The sequence below is a fragment of the Thalassophryne amazonica genome, chromosome 3, assembly GCF_902500255.1.
Source record: "Thalassophryne amazonica chromosome 3, fThaAma1.1, whole genome shotgun sequence".
In the NCBI taxonomy this organism is placed as follows: domain Eukaryota; kingdom Metazoa; phylum Chordata; class Actinopteri; order Batrachoidiformes; family Batrachoididae; genus Thalassophryne; species Thalassophryne amazonica.
Genome location: NC_047105.1, coordinates 117,293,473 through 117,306,163, shown reverse-complemented (window position 1 = coordinate 117,306,163; position 12,691 = coordinate 117,293,473).

Genomic DNA, 12,691 nt, shown 5'->3' with positions numbered 1-12,691 from the left:
GCCAACCTTGAACCTTTGTGCGCATGCGTGAATTTTTTCATGCCTGTCGATTGCGTCAGTTGCTGGTAAGCAGCATTTGTGTGAGGACGTGTAGTGCTCTCGACGGATTTTCATTGCAAGAACAATAACAGACTGGAGCAGCACTACTGCATCAAATTTTGCCAGAAACTGGGCGAGAGCCAGGTGGAAAACATGCGGAAGATTCAGACGGCTTTCGGTGGCTTTTCAGTCGTGTGACTATCCGAGAAATTGTGGAAGAGGTGGGCATCATTTTTCAGAGTTGTTCCGTCATTTTCCTTGCACTGAAAATCCGTCGAGAGCATTACACACGACCTCACACAAATGCTGATTGCCAGCAAATAACGCAATCGACAGGCGTGAAAAAATTCACACATGTGCACGAAGGTTCAAGGTTGGCTCATGTAAGCACACATGATTCAAATCCATCAGGTTTTTGCAAAAAAAAAAAAAAAAAAAGGTTGGATACTTTTCTAACAGACCTCGTATTACTCTGCGCCCTGACTGGTGTTCTGACAAGATGTCATTCCTGTCGACAGGCCTGCCCTCCGCGCAACTGCACATGCGCATGCATGCGCAATATTGTTGGGACGTGGAACTGTCGAGACACACAATTCAACAGAACACTGGCTGCGCTCGCTGCTACACAGATGTCATAATGGCGCTGTTAGCTGAGAGCGAGAGAAAGTCCCATACCGGCGCCGCCGCTGAAATGGGTGATTTTAAGCTACCATACAAAAGTACTGATGTGGATTCTGACACAGAATTACCATTTCACATTTGGTGGATTTTCACATTTGATGGATTACTTCACGCCCTGACTGAATTACCTACAGAAAAATAAACCATGCAAATGATGGAATTGGATTAGAATGGGAATAACCCTGTTGTGTCTGACGATTTGTGGACGTTCATGCTGTTATACAGTCGCAAATATCCGGGTCGCCAGTAAAACGTTTTACCGGCTCTGCTAATGCGTCGCTGGTAAAGCTCAATTTGCGACCGTATAGCCAGCATAAACATCTGCAAATCATCAGACACAACAGGGTTATTCCCTAAACCTACAGACCCCTGAATCTATCTAAATGTACAGTAGTATGATCTGGTCAATGGCATAACTTTAAAGTTATAAATTGGTTAAGCTTGTTTCACTGCTCTTCACTTCATTTCCCCTTTGGTTTGGTTATCCCCCATTTTACTTCTGTTACTGCAATTATCCATATGGTCAAATCTGTAACTCAACTCCACAATTTTATTACTGAGTGTATTCGCAATGGTAACTACACTCAAAAAATGATGCATTGGATGAACTCATTTATGATCAATTATGTGCAACTATATGGAAATCCTGCCCATAATTGAATTGAATTTATCCAATGAGCCATTTATTTGTGTGACATTCAAAAAACTGATTCATTGGATTTGATTCCGTCTAATAAATATACGTAGTCCCAACTCAATTACATTACATTATCTTGCATGGATGTGCTTTGTTTGACTTGGGGCCACATATATTTATTACATGGAAATCCTGCACATAACTGAATTTAGTTCATCCAAAGAGCCATTTTTTAAGTGTACTACTATAAGCAACAGATCTGTCATGGTCCAATTATTCTTGAAATGGAGCAATATCTCCATCTGGTGGACAATAAATGCAGCTACAACAGAATTTCTTCAAGAGCTCTAGTAGAAGATATTCTCCATCATTGGATTGATTGATTTTTGTTATGTTTGCTTGGATGCTGTGGTTTGTGGTATTGTCCTCCAGCCATTCAATCCATATTTTCCCTGGGAACCCTCTGATGTGGAAGGTCCTGAGGTGTTGAGTTTCTTATGTTTTGCTACTTGTTGAATCGAGCTTCTTCACTGCTCTTTCTGTTAGGTTGTAATGTCGTGAGATATGTGCATAGACGATTCCCTTTGAATGCTTTAGCCTTTAGACATGGTCACAGTGGAGTATCAACAGCAGCGACCTGGTCTGGTACTATAGCCTTTAGGTCCTGTTTATTTTGTGTGAATTCATAAACAAGCTGGTTGTCATGTTTCATCTTGACATGCTTATTGGTGTGCTGGCTTTCAAATAGTCTGTGTGAGATTATACTATAGTCTCTTTCTCGTTGCCATTTCACTTCTGCATGCTCCGTGAGATGATTTGCACATTAACGTTTTGCTCGTCTTCTGACATTTCACATCTGTTAATAGGCCAGTCCCTGCAGCTGCTTCTGCTAGAGTGAGTTTGAGATTTTCATCATCCATTGCCTCATAGGGCAATCATGAGAAATGTGCAGTTGCATTTTGTGACCACTGTTCTTATTTGTCCCCTGATTGCTGCAACATGTCTTCCAAATGATCCATTCATGCCAGCATATCAGTTTTCCACTCTTAACACACAGCTGGGTGGAGTCACTGTCGGACAAACAATATTCATGATTGCTGTGTATTCGCTTGTCAGACACCTATATCTTTGTTAAAAATAGACACATCTTTCAGAACAACATGTTATCTGTGTGACGATATTCATACACTGCAGCTGGTATATTCACTCAGCCTGTACAAGCACATTTCTTGCACTAATCACATACCACACCGTTACTCTCATCCTCAATGAAAAACATCTTCAACTCAGTACAAACACAATCAGTAATATCAGTCAGACTGACACATACACAAATATAAAAACATCTCCTTCTAACCCACTCCTACCAGGGTGGTATGTGTGTTCCTCAACCTCTACCAGAGGCATGGGAGTTTGAGTTGTGTGCAGTATATTAGCTGTTCCTAAGAATGAACTCTTCTGGACAGAGACTTCTGATGTTTTAAATTTTAACTATTAGAGAAAAAATTACTCATAACCATCCCAAAGACATATCGTTATCTTTGGCTGCTTTCAGTAATGCTGGTATTTGGTTAGACTCTTTCTCTCCGATTGTTCTGTCTGTTATTTTCATTAGTTACTTCCCCCAAACCATCAACATGTCTATTAGACCCCATTCCTACCAGGCTGCTCAAGGAAGCCCTACCATTAATTAATGCTTCGATCTTAAATATGATCAATCTATCTTTATTAGTTGGCTATGTACCACAGGCTTTTAAGGTGGCAGTAATTAAACCATTACTTAAAAAGCCATCACTTGACCCAGCTATCATAGCTAATTATAGGCCAATCTCCAACCTTCCTTTTCTCTCAAAAATTCTTGAAAGGGTAGTTGTAAAACAGCTAACTGATCATCTGCAGAGGAATGGTCTATTTGAAGAGTTTCAGTCAGGTTTTAGAATTCATCATAGTACAGAAACAGCATTAGTGAAGGTTACAAATGATCTTCTCATTGTTGGGAAAGTGTAGTGACACGGACCCACAACAGGGGGCGCAAATGAACGGACAATAGAGGGAGTTAAATTTGAACACTTTACTGTTGTGAATGTCACAACCACACGCAGCAGATTATAGAATAAATACAAGTCAATGGATAAAGGTGTCGTGTGGGCAGGCTCGACGATAGGAGACGTCCGTCTGGAGATGAACCGGAAGCACACGATTTCCACCGCCACCGAACCCGAAGAATACTGGAGCCGCCAGGTCCCGAATTCCCCAGGTGGCCACCGTCTCAGCGTGTCGGATCTGGTACTGCTGGCGAAGAGCAAAGACAGTCAAGTGTGGGTGTGTGTACACCCCGTAACAACAACGGTGGGAATTCCACCTCCACCTCTAACACACACTCGTGCAGCGTCTGAGTACCACTTATCTGGTGGGACGTAGAATGAAACAGTCGCGGCCCACGCCGGTCCTCTGGGTAGACAGCTGCAACAAAGTAGCTCTTGAAATCAATTAGTACAATACACAGGCAGAGAAAGTTACCTCCAAGAAGTATGATATCTCGGCGACGTGGTGGAGGTGTCATCCTGCTTTTATCCGGGGTGAAGTGCAGATGATTGGTGACAGCTGTCATAGTTGATGAATACAGCTGTCACCTCGGCTGTTCCTGTAAGGCGGCAGCGCCCCCTCGTGCCTGAAGCCCGCACTTCAGGCAGGGCGCCCTCTGGTGGTGGGCCAGCAGTACCTCCTCTTCTGGCGGCCCACACAACACTCATGGCCTCAGACAGTGGACTCATCTCTGTGCTTGTTCTGTTAGACCTCAGTGCTGCTTTTGATACTGTTGAACATAAAATTTTATTACAGAGATTAGAGCATGCACTGCGCTGCGGTGGTTTAAATCATATTTATCTAATAGATTACAATTTGTTCATGTAAATGGGGAATCTTCTTCACAGACTAAGGTTAATTATGGAGTTCCACAAGGTTCTGTTCTCTTAGGCAGTATTATTAGACGGCATTGCTTAAATTTTCATTGTTACGCAGATGATACCCAGCTTTATCTATCCATGAAGCCAGAGGACACACACCAATTAGCTAAACTGCAGGATTGTCTTACAGACATAAAGACATGGATGACCTCTAATTTCCTGCTTTTAAACTCAGATAAAACTGATGTTATTGTACTTGGCCCCACAAATCTTAGAAACATGGTGTCTAACCAGATCCTTACTCTGGATGGCATTACCCTGACCTCTAGTAATACTGTGAGAAATCTTGGAGTCATTTTTGATCAGGATATGTCATTCAGTGCGCATATTAAACAAATATGTAGGACTGCTTTTTTGCATTTACGCAATATCTCTAAAATTAGAAAGGTCTTGTCTCAGAGTGATGCTGAAAAACTAATTCATGCATTTATTTCCTCTAGGCTGGACTATTGTAATTCATTATTATCAGGTTGTCCTAAAAGTTCCCTGAAAAACCTTCAGTTAATTCAAAATGCTGCAGCTAGAGTACTAACGGGGACTAGAAGGAGAGAGCATATCTCACCCATATTGGCCTCTCTTCATTGGCTTCCTGTTAATTCTAGAATAGAATTTAAAATTCTTCTTCTTACTTATACGGTTTTGAATAATCAGGTCCCATCTTATCTTAGGGACCTCATAGTACCATATCACCCCAATAGAACGCTTCGCTCTCAGACTGCAGGCTTACTTGTAGTTCCTAGGGTTTGTAAGAGTAGAATGGGAGGCAGAGCCTTCAGTTTTCAGGCTCCCCTCCTGTGGAACCAGCTCCCAATTCAGATCAGGGAGACAGACACCCTCTCTACTTTTAAGATTAGGCTTAAAACTTTCCTTTTTGCTAAAGCTTATAGTTAGGGCTGGATCAGGTGACCCTGAACCATCCCTTAGTTATGCTGCTATAGACTTAGACTGCTGGGGGTTCCCATGATGCACTGAGTGTTTCTTTCTCTTTTTGCTCTGTATGCACCACTCTGCATTTAATCATTAGTGATTGATCTCTGCTCCCCTCCACAGCATGCCTTTTTCCTGGTTCTCTCCCTCAGCCCCAACCAGTCCCAGCAGAAGACTGCCCCTCCCTGAGGCTGGTTCTGCTGGAGGTTTCTTCCTGTTAAAAGGGAGTTTTTCCTTCCCACTGTTGCCAAGTGCTTGCTCACAGGGGGTCGTTTTGACTGTTGGGGTTTTTCCATAATTATTGTATGGCCTTGCCTTACAATATAAAGCACCTTGGGGCAACTGTTTGTTGTGATTTGGCGCTATATAAATAAAATTGATTTGATTTGATTTGATTTGATGTTGAGCCTGGAATTTGCCGGAGCCACTCTTCCAATTTGGGGGTTACAACTCCTAGTGCTGCTATTACCACTGGGTGTTGTGTGTTGGGGGGGTGTGGCTGGACATTTTGGTGTTCTTTTCTTTTCTTTGCTCTCCAGGTGGTATGAAAACTGATTTGTCTGTGGAGAAGGTGCTGGCTGAAGAGTCCTTCACCCTCATCAACGTTATGTGCAGCACCTGTGGATGGTGCTCACGTGCACCCTTAAAGACTTTCAGCTGAAGCAGATAATGAGATGGCGTTCTGCATTTAAGCCATGTGTGATTCAAGCAGAATTGCCGGGAACTCGACCTTGTGATGTTCGTTTGTGAGACGCTGAGGACCGCGCCTGGGTTTGACACATTGTGCCTGTGAAGGAAGAAGGGTGAGGGACACATGCTGTCAGCACACATCTGAGGTGATTAATTGTTTGACTAATTGTTGATAGTAACTTGGTATTTTGTTACGCAGTAGATTTGAATTGTGATGAGAATTGTGCAGCTCGCTTCTCACTGCCGTGGCGTGCGGAGTGGTAATCCTCCACCTGTTGTGAGAAGCTGCTCATTTACATAAAGCTTAAATACAGACCTGAATGTGTTGCTGATAGTGTGTGCCTTTTGAAGGATATTGATTGTAGCTGCTGATTTACCTCACCTTTTCTATCCTTCGCAGAGAGTCGGTTTGTCGTGTCCACCTGGGGGGTGTTTGGCGGTAAGGTGAGTCCAGAAGCGCCGGGCTTCGATCCTTTTAGGCGCTGGAGAGCGTGCCAGCCTTCACTCCACCAGACTGACGCATCTTTTGTTCATACACTTTTTTTATGCACCAGAGGGTGGAAAAATAAATTGTTTTGTTATTGGAACCGCTTTCTGGTTATTTTAGCGCTGGGTTCCGTCAGACGCAGGTCCGCTCCTCAACCCGCGTCGACACATAACAGTAGTTCCCGGCCATTCCATAATGGACCCAGCGGCAGAGGCGGTTCCTTTTGCCGAAAAAGTTCAAGAACACTTGGAGAAAATATGGGAGCAATTACAGCATCTCGCAAACCAAATTAAACAAACAGACGCCCGTGTTACGGAGCTTGCAGCACAAGCCGTTCCGCTTCCTGCTGCTCCAGCTGCGGCACCATCGATACCGGTGCCGATAACTCCGTCACCCGGAGATTCGGCGTCCGAACCGATTATTTGTCATCCGGAGCCTTATGCGGGAGACGTTGAAGCCTGTGCTTCGTTTTTGATGCAATGTTCTCTGGTTTTTGCTCAGCGACCGGCTTCCTTCTCTTCTGATGGGAGCTGTGTTTCATATGTGACAAATTTGCTCCGAGGTGACGCCTTAGCTTGGGTCACAGCATTGTGGAGTAACAACTCGCCATTGTTAGGATCCTTTAGGGATTTCTCCCGGGAGTTCCGACTGGTTTTTGACCATCCGGTGAAAACGAATACCATTGCCCAACGGTTGCTGAATCTCAGGCAGGGGAGGCGGAGTGCGGCGGAGTATTCCGTGGACTGCCGGATTTTTTCTGCTCAGTCAGGTTGGAACGCCGCAGCTTTACGAGGAGTGTTTGTAGATGGGTTAAACGAGTCGTTAAAAGACGAGCTGGCAGTCCGTGATGAGCCAAACGATTTAGATGAGCTAATATCGTTGGTGATTCGTCTAGATGATCGGATGAAGGAGCGTGGACGCGAGAGAGGGTGGCCATCAGAACGGTTTTTTTTGTCTCGGGGATCTGGGCCGCCTCTTCTTCGCCCCACTGAGGCTCCTCTGACAGGACCTCTGGCTCCTCTTGCAGATGAGCCCATGCAGCTCGGACGAGCTGAGACCGCTGTATTGCCCCAACATATAAGCGTCAAGAAACATAATGGTGACGTATCTCCAGGTGTTCTGGGACAGGCGAAATAATACACACAAAAAAACAAAAAAACAAAAAAAAAAAAACTTGTATGGGCTAATGTTTTGTTTCTTTGAATAGGGGTTATAATTTGTTTGGGGAGTCAGAGGCGTGTCTGGTGGAGTGAAGGATAGGCGGTTAGAAGTCCGTCTGGACTCACTTGATCGTTGTTTTTTTAAGTGTATTTAGGTATTTTCTGTTTGGGTCTGGGGTCGTTTTGTTTTGTTGTTTTTTATTTCCCTACTTCCCTAACCCCAACCTCACTTGCCCCAAGACCGTTCGTCTTGTGGGTTGTGGGGTGGTGCAGGTTGGTCACGCTGAGCGTTCTCAGAAGACCTCTGCACCTAGGGGGGGGTTGTTAGGGGCGTTTTTCTTGGTTTGGTTAGGGCCCGGTTCCACTCCAGCCTCGGTGGGCCTTTGTACCGTTCGTCATTGGTGTTGCCGGGGTGTGGTGCAGCGGGAACATACCTCAGTCGGAGGGGTGGGCCGATCTGTTGCCGTTCGCCATTTCGGTAGTTCCACCCCTCCCGAGAGGCTGGGGTATGGTCGAGTTGGGGCACCGGACGTGTTTCCGGTTTTCCGCTGCGCCTAGGGGTTGGGGCTGGGTTAGTTTTTCCTGTTCCCTTCCCCGGCTTGATGTTTTGTGCCGTTCGCCAAAATTGAGCCGCCGAGGGGCTCTGGGAGGGACCTGGGGTCTTTTGGGGTGCCGGGGAAGGTAACAGGGTTTAACGGTTGTTTTATTTGCCCCCGGGGTTGTTTAGGGTAGTCCTCCGGGGGTTGGACTTTGATTTTGTTTTGTTTCCTTCCGGGTTCCACCTCCAGGGTTGATGGGACGGTCCTCTGGGGGGGAATTGGTTCGTGGGGCCGACTAGCCAAGTGTGGCCGGGTCTGGGGTTCCGGGGTTGTGGGGAGGGTGCCTCCTGGGGTTTGATGGTACGGTCCTCTGGGGGGCGCCGTTTGCTCCATGTGTACCTGGGGACCTTTGTGGTATTCTGGTTCTGGCTATTCCTCCTAGAACCAGCGGTAAAGGCCTTCTGGGGGGTGTTGGGCTCTGCAAGTCGTTCTGGGGGGGTTGTTTGTTATTTTTCTTTTATGCATTTATGTTTGTATTGTGTTTGTGGGGCTGTGTTGGGTTTTTCCATTTGGGAGTTTTTCTTTTCTTCCCGGGGTTGGATGGGACGGTCCCCTGGGGAGGTTTTGGGTGGGTTTTATGTTTTTCTTTGTATGTTGGATTGTACTAGGGTCTGTTTTGGGGTTTTTGTTCACTCCACCAGACTGACGCATCTTTTGTTCATACACTTTGTTATGCACCAGAGGGTGGAAAAATAAATTGTTTTGTTATTGGAACCGCTTTCTGGTTATTTTAGCGCTGGGTTCCGTCAGACGCAGGTCCGCTCCTCAACCCGTGTCGACACATAACACTGGGACCAGTTTGGACTTTACCTTCTACATCTGGTGCAGTTGCTCCTTCAGCCATTGGTACTTCTTGATTTTCTCATGCTCCTTCTTTAGGATGTTGATGTCAGCTGGGATTGCCACATCATTAACAACTGCGGTCTTCCTTCCCTTGTCAACCACTACTATGTGTGGTTGATTGGCCAGCAGTAGAGGTGGGCGGATCGATCCTAATATCGATAATATCAATACCAACGCTGGTATTGATATTGAATGATCCTCGTTTAAAAAGATCGATCCGCAAGCTTTTTTTCTCTCCCGAACACACTGACTGCTGCACACGCAGATTCATCAAATTCTACTCTCTGTCTGTAAGAGCAGCGCTGCGCTGTGTCACACAACACAGAGCAACGCAACCTCCCCCCTCTGGTCTTTTGTTGTTGTGCTGTCACGTGGATCAGCAGCGCCAGCCAATTTTGTTGTGGTGTGTTAATTTTGTTGTATTGTGGTTTGTCAGCCCTCTACCTCAGGATATTTTGTTTTAAGTTGTGTTGAGTGATATTTTTTAAACAAAAATGTTGATTGTGATAATAAAGTATTTTGTTGTGACGTAAATTCTTTGGCGAAATTCTATCCTAGGTCTTTTGGATCCCTTGGATATATGAAGCTTAAATATGAAAAAGTATCGGTATCGGAGATACTGGGTCTGTATCGCCGGTATCGGTATTGATATTGGTGATACTGGGCCTGTATTTACTTGGTATCAGATCAATACCCAAATTCCCGGTATCGCCCACCTCTAGCCAGCAGGTGCTTGCATGTCTGGAATTTGAAGTCCCGCAGAACCTGTCGTTCTCAACCACCTTTGGCGGTGTCTACGATTAGGACTTGGGGACTTCCTGACACTTCCTGACACTTGGTTATGACCCCTGCCTCTATCGAGCTGGTGCTTAGAGCTTATGTAAGACATATACCCTTGTTTTATTTGTAAATGTCTCACAAACATGTCAATAAATAAACAACAGCAATCTTTATTTTATGCACATTTTGAAAGTTATCCACAATGTTCTTGAATATCCCAAATCCATATGAGTATATATGTGTGTGTGTGTGTGTGTGTGTGTGTGTGTGTGTGTGTGTGTGTGTGTGTGTGTGTGTTTGTATAAAGTGATCAAGATAATTAACTAACCTATTTTAAGACTTTATTTGGACAGCCATAGTATTCTGAATTTTGCGGAAACTCCACTCTGTATGTATGGGCCTCGTCCATTATTTCTACCAGAATACGAGGTCTGTCCGTAAAGTATAGGTCCTTTTTATTTTTTTCAAAAACTATATGGATTTCATTCATATGTTTTTACGTCAGACATGCTTGAACCCTCGTGCGCATGCATGAGTTTTTTCCACGCCTGTCGGTGACGTCATTCGCCTGTGAGCACTCCTTGTGGGAGGAGTCGACCAGCCCCTCGTCGGAATTCCTTTGTCTGAGAAGTTGCTGAGAGACTGGCGCTTTGTTTGATCAAAATCTTTTCTAAACCTGTGAGACACATCGAAGTGGACACGGTTCGAAAAATTAAGCTGGTCTTCAGTGAAAATTTTAACAGCTGATGAGAGATTTTGAGGTGATTCTGTCGCTTTAAGGACTTTTCACGGTGCGAGACGTCGCGCAGCGCTCTCAGGCAGCGTCATCAGCCTGTTTCAAGCTTAAAACCTCCACATTTCAGGCTCTGTTGATCCAGGACGTCGTGAGAGAACAGAGAAGTTTCAGAAGAAGTCGGTTTCAGCATTTTATCCGGATATTCCACTGTTAAAGGAGATTTTTTTAATGAAAGACGTGCGGACGGATTGCAGCGTCGGCTCGCAGCCGCCGCGACGCTCCGCCACAGGAAAAACACCTCTGTTGGAAGCCTTGAGGACAAGTTGGAACATCTCCAGCTGATAAACAATTTCTCATATACTCACTCCACTGAAAGCCATCAAAAGCCAACTGGATTTTAACAAATGGTTATCAACACGGAGGTGTTTTTCCTGTGCCGCCGCACCGCATCGGCTGCGTCCTGACGCGCGGACCCGTCCGCACGTCTTTCATTAAAAAAATCTCCTTTAACAGTGGAATATCCGGATAAAATGCTGAAAACTGTTCTCTCACGACGTCCTGGATCAATAGAGCCTGAAATGTGGAGGTTTTCAGCTTGAACAGGCTGATGACGCCGCCTGAGAGCGCTGCGCGACATCTCGCACCGTGAAAAGTCCTTAAAGCGACAGAATCACCTCAAAATCTCTCATCAGCTGTTAAAATTTTCACTGAAAACCAGCTTAATTTTTCGAACCATGTCCACTTCGATGTGTCTCACAGGTTTAGAAAAAATTTTGATCAAACAAAGCACCAGTCTCTCAGCAACTTCTCAGACAAAGGAATTCCGACGAGGGGCTGGACGACTCCTCCCACAAGGAGTGCTCACAGGCGAATGACGTCACCGACAGGCGTGGAAAAACTCACGCATGTGCACGAGGGTTAAAGCATGTCTGACGTAAAAACATATGAATGAAATCCATATAGTTTTTGAAAAAAATAAAAAGGACCTATACTTTACGGACAGCCCTCGTACCTTGGTGGACATTAACCCTTACTTCTTTGCGTGAGAAAAAAACATGTGATCTGCTTGGAAAGAAAGTGTTTCTCGCTCAGTATGTGACTCTTGAGAGCTCTGAATCCTACCTAATTAAAATGCTGCGTCACGTTCAGTGATTCAATTTCAATTTATTTTCATTTATATAGCACTAAATTACAACAAAGTTCCCTCAAGCTGCATCACACAAGTAAGGTCTAACCTTACCAGCCCCAACACTGATTCACAACTTATAAGAAAGCAGTCCGTGGCAGGGGATTTTAGCTACTGTACTGCCTTGTTAGGTTTGAGCCGTCTGCTGTCTCACATTTGGAGGAAAACAGGAGGAGACATTTCCCACAAGGCAGTGATGGTTGGACGAAGGATGCTGCTGGGGATGAGCTGCTGCTGACGGCTGTCTGCATTTGACAGAACCAGACATGAAAAGGCCTGACTACTGGCGGGAGGCCAGACGGGCACGCTGAGCAGTGCAGAAGATTAACATTTCACAGCAAATAGGAATAATAGAGGATAAGAACAACAAAGATTCTGGATGTGTTGTTTCAGGAATAACTGGCAAGAGACTGATGAAGATTTTGGAAAATGTTGTGTTCCCTGTGGAAGTGTGAGACAACGCCAGAGCAACAGTGTACTCTGCTTCTGGTCCTTTCGCTTTTTATTTTACAGAAATGGGTTATTCTGTAGACAAAGACAAACAAACGAGAGCCAGTGTGCTGACACTTTCTTTTAAGCCTGTCATCCATTATTTTCTCATCTGCTTCACAGATGAGGCCCTGGGGGCAGAGTGAGAACACTTGCACACTGAGGTCATGTTAAAAGCTCATATGGATTTGGGTGATTCAAGAACCTTAATAAAGATAGTTATTGTTGTTCACTTAGTGACATGGTGGTGAGACGGTTTACAAATAAACAGAGGATATAATTTTTCTTTGTATGCTTCTGTCAATCAGAAATTAATAAATAAATAATTAAAAATCTGCATCTGGTTTTAAAGATTTTTTTTTTTTTACCCATCAATCCATCAAGGGTGCATGGGTAAGAGAGGTAAGACTGAGATGATGTGGACATGTCCAGGGGAACAGTTCAGGTAATATCAGGAGAAGGATGCTGAGG